General features: G+C 36.7%; 1 long non-coding RNA gene across 3 annotated transcripts; it reads right to left on the bottom strand.

The window, feature by feature from the left end:
- Positions 1-1,854: 1,854 nt before the first annotated feature.
- LOC123612600 (uncharacterized) lies at positions 1,855-14,583 on the bottom strand. 3 transcript variants are annotated; one of them, XR_006719889.2, is made up of 5 exons: positions 14,427-14,583; positions 13,644-13,697; positions 8,180-10,441; positions 7,831-7,913; positions 1,855-6,724 (listed from the first exon to the last, which is right to left on the bottom strand). It is a non-coding gene; the product is annotated as an uncharacterized LOC123612600 (long non-coding RNA). The 3 variants fall into 3 exon arrangements; XR_012500035.1 differs by having other exon boundaries at positions 8,180-8,332; positions 10,213-14,583; XR_012500026.1 differs by having other exon boundaries at positions 8,180-14,583.
- Between the last annotated feature and the right edge of the window lie 1,854 nt (positions 14,584-16,437).

The raw sequence follows: 16,437 nt of genomic DNA, 5'->3' as shown, positions 1-16,437 counted from the left end.
ACAGAAGTAATTAGAGTTAACTGAGGTCATAAGGGTAGGACTCAGATCCAATAGGACTAGTACCTTTATAAGAAGGGGCACCAGAGAGCTCATTTTTCTCTCTCCCTCTCTTCCTGCCATGTGAGGACACAGCAAGAAGGTGGCGATCAGCAAGCTGGGGAAGAACACTCTCACCAGAACCTGACCATGCTGGCACTCTGACCCAGCCTCTAGAACTATGAAAAAATAAATTCCTGTTGTTTCAGCCACCAGTCTATGGTATTTTGTTATGGCAAACTAAGACAGCATGAGGTGGGGGGAATGGTGGAGAGCAGATGACATAAGGCCTTGTTGGCCATTGAAAGAACTTTGGCTTTTCTCTGAGTGAAATGATGGAATATGATTGGAAAGTTTTGAGTAAAAGAATGACAATCCAATTTACGTTTTTTAAAACACCATTATGGCTGCTGTTTTGAAATAGATTGTGAGAGTGGAGAGGGGCAAGGAGAGAAGCAGGAGGCTAATCTGGAGATCATGGTGTCTCCAGGTGTGAGATAACACTAGTCCAACCAGAGAGGGAGTAAGTGAGGGGGCGAGAAGTGGTCAAAGTCTATACATATTTTAAAGGTAGATTCTACAGGATTTTCTGGCAAGAAAAATAAATAAATAAATAAAAATAAAATGCAGTGTGTGGGTAAAGAGAAGTCAAGAAGAACTCTGAGAGTTTTGCTCTGACAGGTGGAAGGATGAAGTTGCCATCGACTACAACGCCAAGAGTTGCAGGTAGATCAGTTTGTTGGGGATGATCAAATTCAGTTTTGAATGTTAATTTTGAGATGCCTAGTAGATATTCAAGGGAAGATGTTCAGTAGGAATTTAGATATGCAAGTCTGGAGTTCAGGAGAAGGCTCAAGGGTGGAGTTATAAGTCTGAGAGTCATTGGCACCTACATGACATTTAAAGTCATGAGACTGGATGAAGTCATCACGGTCTTCTTTTTTTCCTTTTTTTTTCCTCTGCTTTCAATTTTGTCTTCTTCCTCTGCTCATTCTGCTGCTTCTGCATTTTCTAGGGTCAGAACAGTGGTACAAGGATATAGAGGAAGAGGCAAGAATTTTTTTTTTTGGTTTTTTGGGGGTTTTTTGGCTTAATTGGTACTGTCTGTAGTTGTTTCTGACTGACACTGGCTGATTATGCATTTTATTATAGCAGGCTATACATGTCAGCTTTTTATGGGTATGTTAGTTGGTTTCCCAGATCTATTCACACAAAATACTCTGCACATTTCCATTTCCTGATGGAGGGATAGAGTGGGATGGGATACAGGCCCCACCCAACTTCTTATGAACCCCTTCCTCCAACTTCTGTTCCCAAGGAACTATACCCCCAGTTTCTTTATGCTGTTGTTTCCTTGATCTAGCAGGAGACCCCTTTATAGTGCCCATTAAAGATGACTTGGGCCATTATACTTATAACTAAAATATATATACATGGGAAAATGGGCTGAAAGGAGGTACACTAAAATGATGGCCACAATTATGTTACTATAGTGAGACTTGGGTTATTACTTTCTCATCTATTATCTAAAATGTATTATAATGTGGTTAAAATATGTTTTTCAGTAAAAAAATATATGCATATAGCATTTTTATATTCAAACATATACAGTATATTTGGTACACAAGTACATATACAGCATTTTTTGTCTTAAATATATATGCATTAAATATGTACTTGTATATATAAGATAAAAATACTACATAAATAGTACATACACAGACATCACTAGAGAAACATTTAATTAATTAACTATACTAGAAATAATACTTTTTCCATGAGAAAAAAACCAAAATAAAATGGAAAGTACAAAATAAATATTTTTCAGAAAAATGTTTATTTTCTCAATGTATAAATATCTCTTACAAAAAATGATAAGCTCAATAAACAATACAAAAATCTTCCCAGAAAGTAAAATATAAATGGCCAGGAAAAAAATTCAAAGAAGTCCAGTATTACTCAGAATTAGACAAATACAGACTCAAAACAATGAAATGGCACTTTTTACCTGTCAGTCTGCCAAAAGTCAAAAAGTTTGATACATAGCACAATTACCAGTATGTTGAGAACTAAGCATTTTCATAGTTTAATAGAGAGAGTTTCAACTAGTGCAAATTCTTTGGAAATGATTTGGCAATGCTTAGCAAAAGGTAAAATTCACATACCCTTTGACTCAGAATTTCCCGTTCTCTGAATTTATCCTACAGATATACTTGCATAACATATACATATACACAAAAAATACATAAATGTTCACTTTATGTTGAACATGTTGAAAATGTTCACAAACATGATTTACTTTATTAAGAAAATTAAGTCTGGAAACACCTAACTGTCCATCAGAATGGATTAGTAAACTAACTATGGTACATCCCTGCAATAAAACATTCTGCCTCTCCTCCCTATCCAGAATAAATAAGTAAATAGATGCACTGAAATGAAACAGTGTTTCCAACTTTGTGTTCAAATGTGCTGGTGCATACAGGGAACATTTCTGGGGATATACACCCACCAAAATTACTAAAATCATCACTTCTAGGGATGGAAATTAAAAAATAATTTTTTCCCTTAAAAAAAAACTATATTACTCCTTACACTGCTTGAATTGTTACCATGCGCATGTTTTTTTTTTTTTTAAATAAATGTTAACACGTGTACTTATTTGTGATGTAAGTTTTGGCCTGTGGGTAAGGAAGAGCAAATTGAATAAAATGATGTTACAGTAAACATGTGGACTTTTTTTTTTTTGACCAGATGGCCCTAGGAGCATCATAATTTGAGTAACTCCAAGAGAACTGGAGTGGAGCCATGCCCATTTAATGTGTTTTGAGGAAAATGTTAAGAAAAATTGATAATTTTCATAAATAATCTGGTTAATGCTCTTTCTTAATTATTGTCCTGCCTTATAGATGAGGGCTCCATCCCACCTAGTGAGATTTGCATTTTAAAATAATCTCTTTGCAGTGAATAAGTCTGATGGGGACAGGGACGGCCTGGAGACATGGAGACCAGTTAGGAGGGTATTTTAGGGATACAGGTGAAATTTTGAGATGGCCAAAACTAAGGCAATGGCAGAGGGAAGAGAGAGGAGGGCTCAGTGAGGGTTGAAACAGGTGTAGAAATGGCAGCACCTAGGGCCTGGTTGGATGCAAAGGCAGAGGGAGAAGGCCAGTGTGTGATGACCCTTGGTCCCTTCCTTGGCTTAGGCAACTGGATGAAATATAGTGCAATAAAATAGAAAAACAGCAGGTTTGGGGAAGATAATGAATGCACCTTCTCCTCCTTGACCTCCTTGCCTATGAGTTTGGGCACAGTCATGGGTAAATGCGTGTTTCAGGGTCGGGGGTGATGATGAAAGGTGGGGGGACAATTCATTTCAACAGTGACAACGATCGATTCTCAAGGGAAGAGAAAAATCCTGGTGTGAGTAATGAGTTCTGGAAGGAGATTTGACTAAATTAAAATGATAACATATTTTTGTTGGCACAAAGAAGAAAATGCAGAAAACAGGCATTAGTCCAGACCAGAAAGGAGGTTGGTAGAGCTGGCAAGAAGCAGCAGTCAGGATGTTTTAGACAGCCTGATAAATTACCGTGTCATTGGGAAGAAATGCACCTCACCCAGAAATGCACAGAGGGTCTCTTTCTGGAGGTTGTATGTCTCAGCATCCCACAGAATCTGGGTGTAACCAGGGTGGAGCTGGTCCTGCCAGCTTAAACGGAAGTAATGGTGATAATTGGGGTTAAAAAACCAAGATTCCTGGCTTCATGCCTTGGCTCCGCCACTAGCTGGGTTTTACAATTGTTGGCAGTTACAGAAATTTGTGTTGATTTAAAAGCTTCCTCTGTGAAATGAGGTGAAACACGAAGCAATTGTAATTTTGACAGCTTAGATGGACAAGGAGCAAGTACCCCAGGTTTGAGGGGTATGAGAAGGCATCCTGGAGGAAATGACATACAAACTAAGATCACTCTTCAGATTTTAGCTCCTTTGAATGTTAGATTAAGTGAAGAGTAAGGAGACAGGGCAAGGGAAACTGACCCAAGTAGAGGGAACAGTTTAAATGAAAGCTTTAAGCCAAGAAATGAATACCTTCCGAAAGACTACTAGTAATTTGGTATGACTTTTAGAGCACAAATAGGTGCAAGGCGTTCACTTCTTCAGTCCTTTTAATCATCTTCTAAAGTAGATATTAATGTTGACATTTTACAGAAGAAGAAACTAGATCCCGGGTGGCTCCTGGCAGCCGTGTCTCTGTGGTGTGTTCCTACATTCCTGTCCATAGTGGGGAGACCATCACGAGTGGGTGCCTGACTCAAACTGTGCCGACTAGACCCTTTCTCATGAAATTTGGAATTTTATATTGCAAACTACTCTTGGTCTTGTACTCATGGTCCTGATATAGTTCCTTTACAGAGCTCCATCTCAGAGCTAACTGTTAGTACGTAGCTTAATAACATGATTGTTATTTTTGTCATGATCCACAGCAGCAAAACGTGCCATCTGCTTTGGACAGTTTAGAGGCTTGGTCCACATAATGGTAGATAAGACAATGTGAATAGGTACCTTCAAATTGGCTTTATGAAATACTAATTGGGAAATGATTCTACAATGTTAATAATAATAAGGATAACACTTTATGATATTTCATGCTTACTTTCTATTATTTCCTCTCAACTATTTTGTGAGGGATGGAGATACTTTGTTTTGTTATTATGTTTTTGCCACGTTTTCACATTTACAACAGAGAATAGAGAAGTTTAGATATTTGCTCAGAATCATAGCCCCCAGACCTCTGGACTTTTTGCCTAGGGTTCTTTCAATATGTGTGGTCAGCTCTAAGGAACAATAGATTCCTCTGAGGAATTGTGTTTTTTCTTCCTGTCTTTGTTTTTCCCTCTCACATACGCAGACACACACATGCAGTGATATAATCCTTTGGAGGTAACTGACAATTCATAAAAACTCTCATCTTATTGAGAACTGTTCCTTCATTTAACAGTGATGGGTCCCAGATGGCCTTGTTTGCACCACTGCGTTGTAACCACTGCCCCTTAGCCACAGTTCATTGGACCTGAACCAATACAGCCAATAAGGTCCTCTCTCTCAGAAACTGGAAATGGGATCTGAGGAAAAGTAAGTGGATGACTTGCCATTGAGGACAGAATAGCAGAGAGGAGGAAGAAAGAGAGAAACCTCAGGCAGGCAGACAGAGGCAAAGACACTATAGATGACAAGAGAGGGTCCTGAGGGTTCCAGTGCCCATAAACAGTCCCTTTCTGCTACGGACTAAATGTTTGTGTCCCTCGAAAATTTGTATGTTGAAACCTTAATCCCAGTTTGATGGTATTTGAAGGTGGGGCCTTTGGGAAGTAATTAGGTCATGAGGGTGGAGACTTTATGAATGTAATTATAAGAAAAGGCCAGAGAGCTAGCTCTCTCCACCATGTGACGACACAGCAAGAAGGTGGTCATCTGGAAACCAGGAAGAGGGTCTTCACCAAAAACCCGACCTTGCTAGCACCCTGACCTTGGACTCCTGGTCTCCAGAGTTGTTGTTTAGCCACCCAGTCTATTGTAATATAGCAGCCCCAACTGACAAAGACACTTTCAGAAGCAGCATTTCTGTTTACTAGCTCCATGAGAACATCATTCATTGGTTAACACATTTTTTTCTTCAGAAACAGAAAAAAAAAGGATATTTATCCACTTACTCTGGTGTTACATCTGCAGAAATTCTACCAAGAAGATATAAATGATTACGACATAGCTTTAGTTCTGTGTTTTCTGCCTTATCTTTCCAAGGCAGCATCCTTGTGATCTGCCCTGGATCTTAATGGTCTTAAATTCCCTCCCTCTTCTCATCCCACAGGACAACCTTACAGTTTCCTAGGTTGACTCAGTTCAATTTTTGGTTGATGTAATTAAGCTGATGATCTATTAGATTTGCTTACTACTAAACTACATATTAAAGTAAGTTATTACAATCTAAGACGATTCTGTTATACAACTGTATGACATCCCATTTCCATCTTAAATGCATACTTACTTCAGATCTTATAATAAATGAAAATTTCCCTAAAAGAAGCATTTTAGTTTTGAAGACTATAGATAAACAGCCTTATTTTATGCTGAGATCCAAGGTCGTGTGTGACTAAAAATAGGGAGGAGATTTAAAGCCTTTGGGATGCAAAATGTTGAGCAATCAAGAGATCAGAGTGCTGATAAGTTAATAAAGAAATATACTAATGTCATTAAGGATGATATGAAAGGAAGAAGCAGAGAGAAAAACAGTGATCAAATGTCAAAGTCAACCAGGAAGTTAAATGGACTATAGGGTGGCAGGCGACATCGTGAAGAAGGCAGAATCTGCGAAGAGATACTGAGCCTAACGGGGAAATCTCTCATCTACTGTATGAGTTCAGGAGATAATCCTTCCTACATAATGGAAATTTTATTACCTCTCCCCCCATTATCCCCAGCACAAGCAGCCAATCACCTGTCTGAATGCAATGCTTAAGTCTCCAGAATAAGTAGAGAAAGCATCTCATACCAGTCCTAAGTTAGCATAAGTAGGTGCTATTTTCAAAGGAAAATCTGCAGGATGTCTGAGCTCACGATGATACCAAGGGCTCATCTTGAAACTCATAGAATGTGATGTTCCTTGTGTGGTCATCAGTTAGGGGATCTACAGTACAAGGAGAGTGACATGTAACTATACAGATACACAGGATTACTCACTTGTGGTCCCATGTAAGGAAAAAAACCCCTAAAGAATAAAGAAAAAGCCCATGTATCTGGTTAAGTTGAAAATTAATAATGGCCATTATTAATTACATGTATTAGCTCTACTTCTCCCTTAATAGAACAAAGTAAGAACAAATGGAAGCATGTAAATCCCCAGTGTTAAGTGAATTATCCAGAATGACATAGCTATGGATCTGGAATACTAAACCACAGCTCAAGGAATTAAAACCCAAGCTCTTCCCAGAACATTATACCACTCAACTGCCAAGGTGACTCTCAGGTGAATCATAGCCTCCACATACCTTCATTTTGTTTCTTTTCTATTTTTTAATTAAAAATCTACAGAATTTAGTTTTTCCATTATAAGTAATCACCATTTTAAGTTCTTCCATTGTAAGTGGTCTTACTCACTGCAATGACTTAAAAGAAAAAAAAAACTATGTTTTTTTCAGAAGTTAATCCAAATACACTCCCTTTTTCACCTGCCTATCTTTATTGTATCTTCTCCATTCACCAATTTTTGAATTTTATTTGGAGTTTAATTTCTAGAAATATTGTGCTCCCAATTTTTTTTTCAAGGGGGGTAGTTTTTTCTTAAAATTTCTTTCATCAAATGGCTCTGTTGCCTGCCTTGCTGGTCTGTGTAAGGCAGCATCTAGCAATTTTAAATCACCTTTTTATCCAATGGGGATATTCACAAGTAGGTCAACTTGGATATCATGTTAAATAGAACATTTGAACCAATGGTTCTCAAACTGCGGAGTGCATCAGAATCACCTGGAGGGCTTGTTAAAATACAGACTTTGGGGCCCATCCCCAGAATTTCTTAGGTGTGCCTGAGAATTAGAATTTCTAACAAGTTGCTAGGTAAGGATAATTCTCTTGTTCTTGGAACCACACTTTCAGATTTTCTGGTACAAGCTTATTCTAGCCTTATTGTAATTTTATTCTAATCTACAGCAGAGTTTGTATATATTTCTAAATATATCTTTAATTAAAAGAAAAGAGAGACACTATAAATATGAGAATCCTTGGAATTAATTATACCTGCTCATAATCTTTTTGGTAATAGTTAATCACTCATTTGGCCTCAGGATACAAACAAATTAATTTTCCACTTTTCAATGTGACTGAAAAGAAAAGAGTATTTTGGTTAAATAATAACTGTATTTATTTTAATAATACTTTACATTTATTCATTAAAATTTCTGTAACATGAAATTCATATGCTTGAACACAAAGATTTCTCAAACTACAATAATCATGTTATTAGAATATAACTTTTACTCATATCAGTGCATGTGACAAATTTTTAAAATATCAACTAGAAGATAAAAATCTTTTCTTAGAGTCTTTTGAGATAATCAACCGATCAGTGAACATTTATAGGACTTACAATGTATAATGTATATTGACAGATTCCAGAAAATCTGTATATGGAGAGGATCTTCTAGGCTGCCAGTTATCAATCACTTACTGTATATTCTTTATCATTATACCTCTGCTAATTTGGTTAGCTTTCAGGATCTCATTAAAGCTTCATTTACTACTGGAAGAGAGAAGGAGAGCATAAATTCTTTATTTGAATTAATTCTGTAGTTTTCAACTGCACTTAACAAAATCACAAAGCTCCATTCCTTTGAAGTTCATTACATGAGAAACAGATCATAATAAAAATTATAATGATAACATAATAATAACTCCTTAGCAAATTATCAATACAAGGATGGCCACAGAACATCACGCATAATAGTGAAAACTTGAAATATGCCTTTTAGATGAAGATACAAGACAAGGGTGCCTGCTATGAACAAAACTAGAAAGATAAGAGTTATAAGATTTCCAAAGGAGGACACTAAACTGCCATTGTTCCCAAATGATGTGATTATGTGAGTGAAGGGTTGATGGTTACAAATCTATACAAAATTTTATGTCTAAATGTTAATGCCAGCTGGAATATGAAATTCTATAATGCTATCCTTTACAATAGCATCAAAACAATAAAGTGACTATAAATGAGTTTTTATAATTAAAAAAAGGAAGATCTTTATAGATAAAATTATAAGAGGTTGTTTGAAGACATTACATAAGGTCTCAATAAGCTGGGAACTTTCTATAATCTTGAAATAGAAAATGCAGAATCCTAAAGATGTCAGTAATTCACAAATTAATCTATAATTTCAAAGAAATTCCACACAAAATTATAATTTAACTAGTGCAAATTGCAAGATGCTTCTAAGATTTATATGGAAGGGCAAAAGTCCAAGGAAGGAAAAACCACTTTAAAGAAAATAGGGAAATTTTTCTTATGTTAAGAAGTATTACAAAAATAATGAAGATGGTATACAAGTATAGACAAATTGATTAATGGGACAGAATAGGGAGATCAGAACAATCCCTAAAAATTGAGGGGAACTCAGTTTACAGCAGAAGTAGGATTGTAGATCAGTGGGAAAATGATATTTTAATATGTAGTGTTTGAACAATTGATGAACCATATAGAAAAATAAAATAAAATTGGATAATTCCCTCAAATCACATATAAAAATCAATTCCATGTGGATTAAAGCCTTAAATACAGAGGGGAAAAGCATAAAAATTTTAGGAGACAATACAGAAGAATATTTTTTATGAATTCTGTGAAGGAAAGTTTTTTTGAAATAAGAAACTAACAGTGCTAATTAGAAAAGAGCATATTGCTAATCTCAAGTATATTAAAAGCACAAGCTTCTATTAATTGAAAAGACATCACAGAAGGAATGAAAATATAAACCACAAGTTGGAAAATGAGTTTTGCTATCCATGAATCTGATGAGGGATTAATATCCAGAATATGTAAAGAATACCTGTGAGGCAACAGGGGGAAAAATAGTATTCAAATAGGAAAAGAAGCAAAGAAATTAATGGGAATTTTACAAAAGAGGAAACACAAATGCTTATAAATACATGAAAAAAATTCAACCTCATTAATAATAGAGAAATGGAAATTAAAAGATACCATTATATACCCTTCAGATTAACAATACCAGGTATTGGCCAGTATGAGAAGCAACAGATAATTTCACGTAGAATGGAGTGTCAGTTGGTACAACTACTTTGTAATAGACTATGGCATCACCTAGTAAGGCTGAGGATGTGCAACCCTAAACCCAGCAAGTAATTCCTAGAGAAACTTTCATAGACATGACCTAGGAGACAGATAACAAACATTGATAATATCAAAAATCTGGAAGGAATCCAAATGTGCACCCATGATGGTTTAGATAAATAAACATTATATTTACTGATTTAGTATTCCTTAAATTGAATAGACTATAGCTAAATTGAATAGACTATAGCTAAACACATCAAAATTCATGTGTTGCAGAATATAATATCGAATAACAGACGCAAGTCACAGAAAAATACATTTAGCATGATTCCACTGACCTGAAGTTCAAAAGCAGACTGTCCTAGTCCATTCCAGCTGCTCTAGCTTAGATACCATAGGCTGGTGACTTAAACAGCAAACACTCACAGTTTTGAAGACTGGGAACTTGAAGATCAAAAAGTGTTGGCACACTTGGTGTCCGGCAAGGACTCACTTTCTGGTTTATAGATGGCCGTTTTCTTGCAGGGTCCTCACGTGGTAGACATGGGAGGGAGCTCTCCGGGATCTCTTTTAGAAGGGCACAAATTCCATTGATGAGGGCTCCAACTAATCAGTTCCCAAAGGCCCCAACACAATGAGGAATAGGATTTCAACATATGAATTTAAAGGGGAAGAACACATTCAGTCCATAACACAGGCAAGATAAATAATAGTTGTTTTGGGTTCCATACATAGGTGGTAAAACTATTTTTAAAATACAAGAAATAACACAGTTTAAAATGATAGTCACTTCTTGGAGGGGGTGGATCTATGAGTTGGGAGGTGTGCTAGTTTGCCAGGGTGGCCGTAACAATATACCATAGCCTGAATGGCTTAAACAACAGAAATTCATTGCCTTACAGTTATAAGGCGAGAGGTTCAAGGTCGAAGTGTTGGCAGATTTGGTTTCTTCTGAGGCCTCTTGCCTTGACTCACAGACGGCCACCTTCTCACTGTCTTCACAGGGTCTTTTCTCTGTGTGTGTACATCCCTGGTGTCTCTCCCTCTTCTTAGAAGGACACCAGTCATATTGGATTAGAGCCCCCCTTATGACCTCATTTAACCTTAATTAGGTCTTTAAAGACCCTACCTGCAGTCACGTTCTGAGGTATTGAAGGTTAAGACTTTAACACATGAACTGAGGAAAGACAATTCAGCTCATAATATGAATCTCACATATGGAGGCTTTTGATGTACTAATTATATCCTAGATTTTTGCCTGGGAAGCAGGTGAGCAGGTATTTATTCTATTACCAATCTTTAAGTCATAGGTATGTATATGAATTCATATACTCTTTTGTATGTGTGCTAGGTGGAATCCTAAAAAGGCTCACCAAGTTTCCCTCCCTAACCCCAGGAGTATGAATATGATGAGATATTACAACCATGATTGTCACATCACTTGGCAAAAGGGATTTTATAGATATAATTAAGGTTACTAATCAGTTAACTAAATTAACCCAAAGAATAATTATTTAGGTGGGCCTAAAGTAATTGCATGGTCCCTAAAAGCAGAGAATGTTCTCTGCTCGTAGCAGAAGAGAAAAAATCAGAGATATTTGAAGCATGAGATCCATTCAATGCAAAGCAGATATGAAAGAAACCTCTCAGAGCTGAGAGTAACAGTCAGTAAGAATGTGGATACATCAATTCTACAGCTGCAAAGAAGTGAATTCAGGCAACAACATAAGTAACCTTGGAAATGGATTCCTCCCTAAAGCCTCCAAGTGAGACTTCAAACCAGCTGACACCTTAACTTTAGTCTTATGAAACCCTAAGCAGTCCTCACTACAATAAATAAACAAACAAACAAACAATAACAACAACAATAATAATAAAGTGATGGGATGGAGTTGTTTGCTAACGCCATGGTGGTAATCATATTGCAAAATATAAACATATCAAACCAACAAGTTCTACACCTTAAACTTATACAATGTTTTAAGTCAATTATATTCAATTAAAAAAAGAAAAAAAAGGAACCATAAGCAGACAATCTCATCAAGCCACCTGTACTGCTGACCTACAGAAAGAACTATGAGATAATAAATAGGTTTGTTTTAAGCCACTAAATTGCAGGGATTTTTTTTACTTAACAGTGAACAGCTAAAACTGTATGTATAATAGAGTTTACAACAAAAAGTTTCCATGAAATGCAAAAGTGTTCCCCACAGATTCTAAGCTCTGTATTTGTAGGCTGATGCTTTAGAAAGTTATCATCAGCCTCTGGAGTCACCAGGGTATATTGAACTTATTGTATATCCAAGTGTGTAATAGAGAGATTTCCAGACAATCAAGAATTACTCATGATTCTTTACTAAGGATCATATATCTTTGTTTATTGTATGTGTTCATTGAATTCAAGGTTCAATCAGAATTCACTTCCTAACCATGTTCCCAGTTGAGGACCTATTTTTTTTGGAAGGGTACATGGTATTTTCAGAAATGAGAGCGTAAACACTGGGCAATTGTCTTCCCATACTGTGCAGGGATAATGCTCAGAGCCCTGGTCTCCTGTACTCTCAATCTAGCACATTTTATAAGAAAACACCAGCTTTGAAAAGCCCATGACTGCAAAAGATTTGAATAGACATTTTTCTAAAGAAGATATACAAATGGTCCACAGGTACGTGAAAAAAAGCTCAACATCATTAGTCACTAGGGAAATGCAAATCAAAACCACAGTGAGATATCACCTGTTAGAATGGCTATCATCAAAAAGATAAGAGCTAACAAATGCTGGCAAGGATGAGAAGAAGAGAACCCTCGTGTACTTTTGGTGAGAATGTAAATTGGTGCAGCCCCTATGGAAAACAGTATATGAAGGATCCTCAAAATATTAAAAATAGAAGTACTATCTGACCCAGCAATTCCACTTCTGAGAATATAACCTAAAGAAATGAAAACACTAACTTAAAACTAACCTTCATATTCACAGCAGTGTTATTTACAATAGCCAAGACATGAAACAAAATAACTGTCCAGCCAGGGATCAATGAATAAAGAAGTTATGGTAAATGTATATACAGTAGAATATTATTCAGCCATAAATAACGAGGAAATTCCACTATTTGCAACAACAGGAATTGACCTTGTGGGCATTATGCTAAGTGAAATAAGTCCAAGAAAGACAAATACTGTATGATCTCACTTATATATGGAATCTAATTAAAAAAAAAGTCATAGAGAAAGAAATCATTTATGTGGTTACCAGAGGCAGGGAATGGGGGGTAAGGGAATTGGATAAAGTTGGTCAAAAGGTACAAACATCCAGTTATAAGGTAAATAAGTACAGAGAATATACTGTCTGAGGGGAGGGCATAGCTCAGTGGTAGAGTGCATGCTTAGTCTACATGGGAGGTCTTGGGTTCAGCCCCCAGTACCTCCATTAAAAAAAGATTTTAAAAAACGATGATACAGTTAACACTGATGTATGATATATATAAAAGCTTTTAAGAGAGTAGATCTTGAGTTCTCATCACAAGGAAAATTATTTTTCATTTTTTGCTTTTTCTTTTTATTGTATCTATAAGAGATGATAGATGCTAACTAAATTTACTGCAGTAATCATTTCACAATACATGTAATTCAAACCATTATGCTGTATACCTTAAACTTATACAGTGATATATGTCAATTATATTTCAATAAAACTGGGGGGAAAGTTTTTAAAAAAAGAAAAGCCCAGTATTAGAAGCTTTCATTCTCCCCCCACATCTTTATTACTTACCTGTTTGTTTTGCTGTTACAATAACCACCTTCAGCTATCACCTGGACATTTGTGCTGAATTTGGGAGAAATAAAGTCAGAATGTGTCTGAATACACTGACATCACAAATCTTAGCTCTCACAGTATCAGCTGTGTGAGAAAAAAATATAGCAAACACTAAGAACAAAGACAGCTATGAAGCTTAATTCTTTAACTGAATTTTGAAATCGTGCAGCAGGACACTCAACTGACAAAACAAGTGCTGTTAGAAATATTTAGGGGGACAGTCACACAATTCTAATCATCTGGTATTATGGTCAATGAACTTCTATGAAGCATCTACTGTGTTTGAGAAATGGGGAAGGACTCTAGATGAATAATTTATTGCTTAAAAATATGTATGGTCAATAAGACAACTTACTTAATGGTTAAATCAACTTGATTTCCATCAGTAAAACATTGTAAACACAAAGATTTTATGTGAATTCTATCAGCTGAATGTGACAGTTTCTATCCGCCTACCATCACCCCCTAAACCTATTTGTAATAATGCTCCACTGTCTCTAATAAGGAAAGCTCAGGCCCTTATATTCAGATATTTGTAGGAAATTCAACAGATTTTAAAAATTTAACTCAATAAGAATTTTTTGATATTCGACCATCTAAATATGTGTTCTTTTCAGGTTTTAATTTTATAGTTTCTACATTTTGCCTTAATACCAGATTCAATTTCATGGGATATGGAAACTTTTCTGAATTTTTTCAGTGCCTAAAAGCAAAAGATAAAAGCCACGATTGCCTCACCAGAGATGCCAGGACAGGGACAGCCAGCAGAAGCATGTGAGAGCTCTCAGCAGCCGTGTCTGTGCCTGATCTTGATCCTTGTCTGAAAGGTGGAATCGACGCTGCAGCCCTCGTTTATGTGCTCTCTGTGACCCTCCTATTCTTGGTTGTTCTTGCACTCTTTTCCCGCTGAAGGATAAAAGGAACAGCTTATCAAGTGGCGTGTGTGTCACTTGTAAGCCAACAAGGAAGCTGGATCTGTTTTTCAAGCTTTGTTTTAGTTGGGTGTTTGGGGACGGATAAGATGAATTTGTTGAACAGAGAAATGAACCCATTATTTCCTAGGGGTGAAACTGCTTAATTGTGAAGGGTGCAGTGCCAGTTGCAGTTAGTAACTCACAGAAAGGAGTCATAACAATGCCTATTCATCTTTCCAAAGGTCGTGTTTGTAGAACGTATGGAATCAAGATGCTTTTCCTTAGACAGTATTTGCTTTTGGCTTTTGTGCCCATCTATATAATCTCACTCAAGGTTATAACAGAAACTCTCAAGCTCTAACTATACTTACAGTATAGATAACCTACAAAGAATCTGAATGAAGTTCAGATTACAACAGCCCTTGTCCTGTCAAGATCTACTGACAGGAATATGCAGAATAGATAAACAAGATTATACTGTATAACACAGGGAAATATATAGCTCACAGTGAAAAAAAATGTGACAATGAATGCATGTACATTCTTGTATAACTGAAAAATTGTGCTCTACACTGGAATTTGGCACAACATTGTAAAATGACTATAACTCAATAAAAATGTTAAAAATAAAAAAGAACAGCAAACTACAGTTTACTTGTGATTTGAAGGCAGCAGTTTCAGTGGACTTGTAGCTGGATTAACTAACAGTGGACTATGAGCTTTAGTTTGTTTTCTTAAGCAGTTTTATAAGTGACTTGAATTCTCCTATGCTGACCACATTTTTTTTTTTTTTTTTTTGGTTTTAGTAAACCCAACACCAAAGCATTTTTACTAGTTTCCTAGAACAGCCATAACAAAGTACCACAGACTGGGTGGCTTAAACAATGGAAAAGTTTTGTCTCACAGTTCTGGATGCCAGAAACCCAAAATCACAGTGTTGGCAAGGTTGGTTCTTTCTTAGAGCTGTGAGGGAAGAAACCATCCAACTCTCTGACTTGTAGAAGATCATCTTCATCTCCACACGCTGTTCTCCCCGTGTGCATGGCTGTCTCCACATTTTCCCTTTTCATGAGGACACAAGTCATATTGGATAACGCACCTCGCTTTAGTGTGACTACCTCTGTAAAGACCCTATCTGCAAATGAAGTACTGGGGGTTAGAAGTTTAATCTATGAATTTGGGGGTGGAGGTGCAGGTGGGGGACACAATTCAACACAGAAGAATCAGTGATTACTGAGGGCTGATGTATTCTGAAAGTAAACCTAGTCTAAATAATAAGAATGTCTTTTCTTTTGCCGTTTCTCATTCAACATCTATTACCTGCCAGGGCCTTTGCTGGACATTGGGTATATAAAGAGTAAAAACTGAGTTTCTGCTCTTGAGAAATTCATAGACTGTGTAGAGAAGCAAACTTGTAAGTGCATTAAACTAGATGGTGATCTGTGCTATACCCGAGCAGTATACAACATCTACCCAAGACACCTTTGGACAGAGGTGGGAGAATCTCCCCCGGGGAGCCAGGGGAGACTTTCCAGAGGAGGTAACCTTGGAGTTGTTAAGGATGAAAGGAAGCTCAGCATAACAAAAGGCTGACAAACATTTGAGACAGAGAAATGCACAAAGAGGCATAGCTTTGTGAAGAGTTAATGTGGTCTGAATGTTTATGTTTCCCTGAAAATCCCACATGCTGGAAGCCTACCCCCTAATGTGATGGTATTAGGAGGTGGGGGTCTTTGAGAGGTGATTGGTTATGAGGGTGGTGCCCTCATGAATGGGATTAGTGCCCTTATAAAAGAGACTCCAGAGAGTTCCCTGGGAGAATACAACTCAGAAGA

Source organism: Camelus bactrianus, chromosome 2 (genome assembly GCF_048773025.1).
Source record: "Camelus bactrianus isolate YW-2024 breed Bactrian camel chromosome 2, ASM4877302v1, whole genome shotgun sequence".
NCBI lineage: Eukaryota > Metazoa > Chordata > Mammalia > Artiodactyla > Camelidae > Camelus > Camelus bactrianus.
The sequence above is the reverse complement of the archived record's forward strand: the minus strand, read 5'-3'. Positions and strand labels throughout refer to the sequence as shown.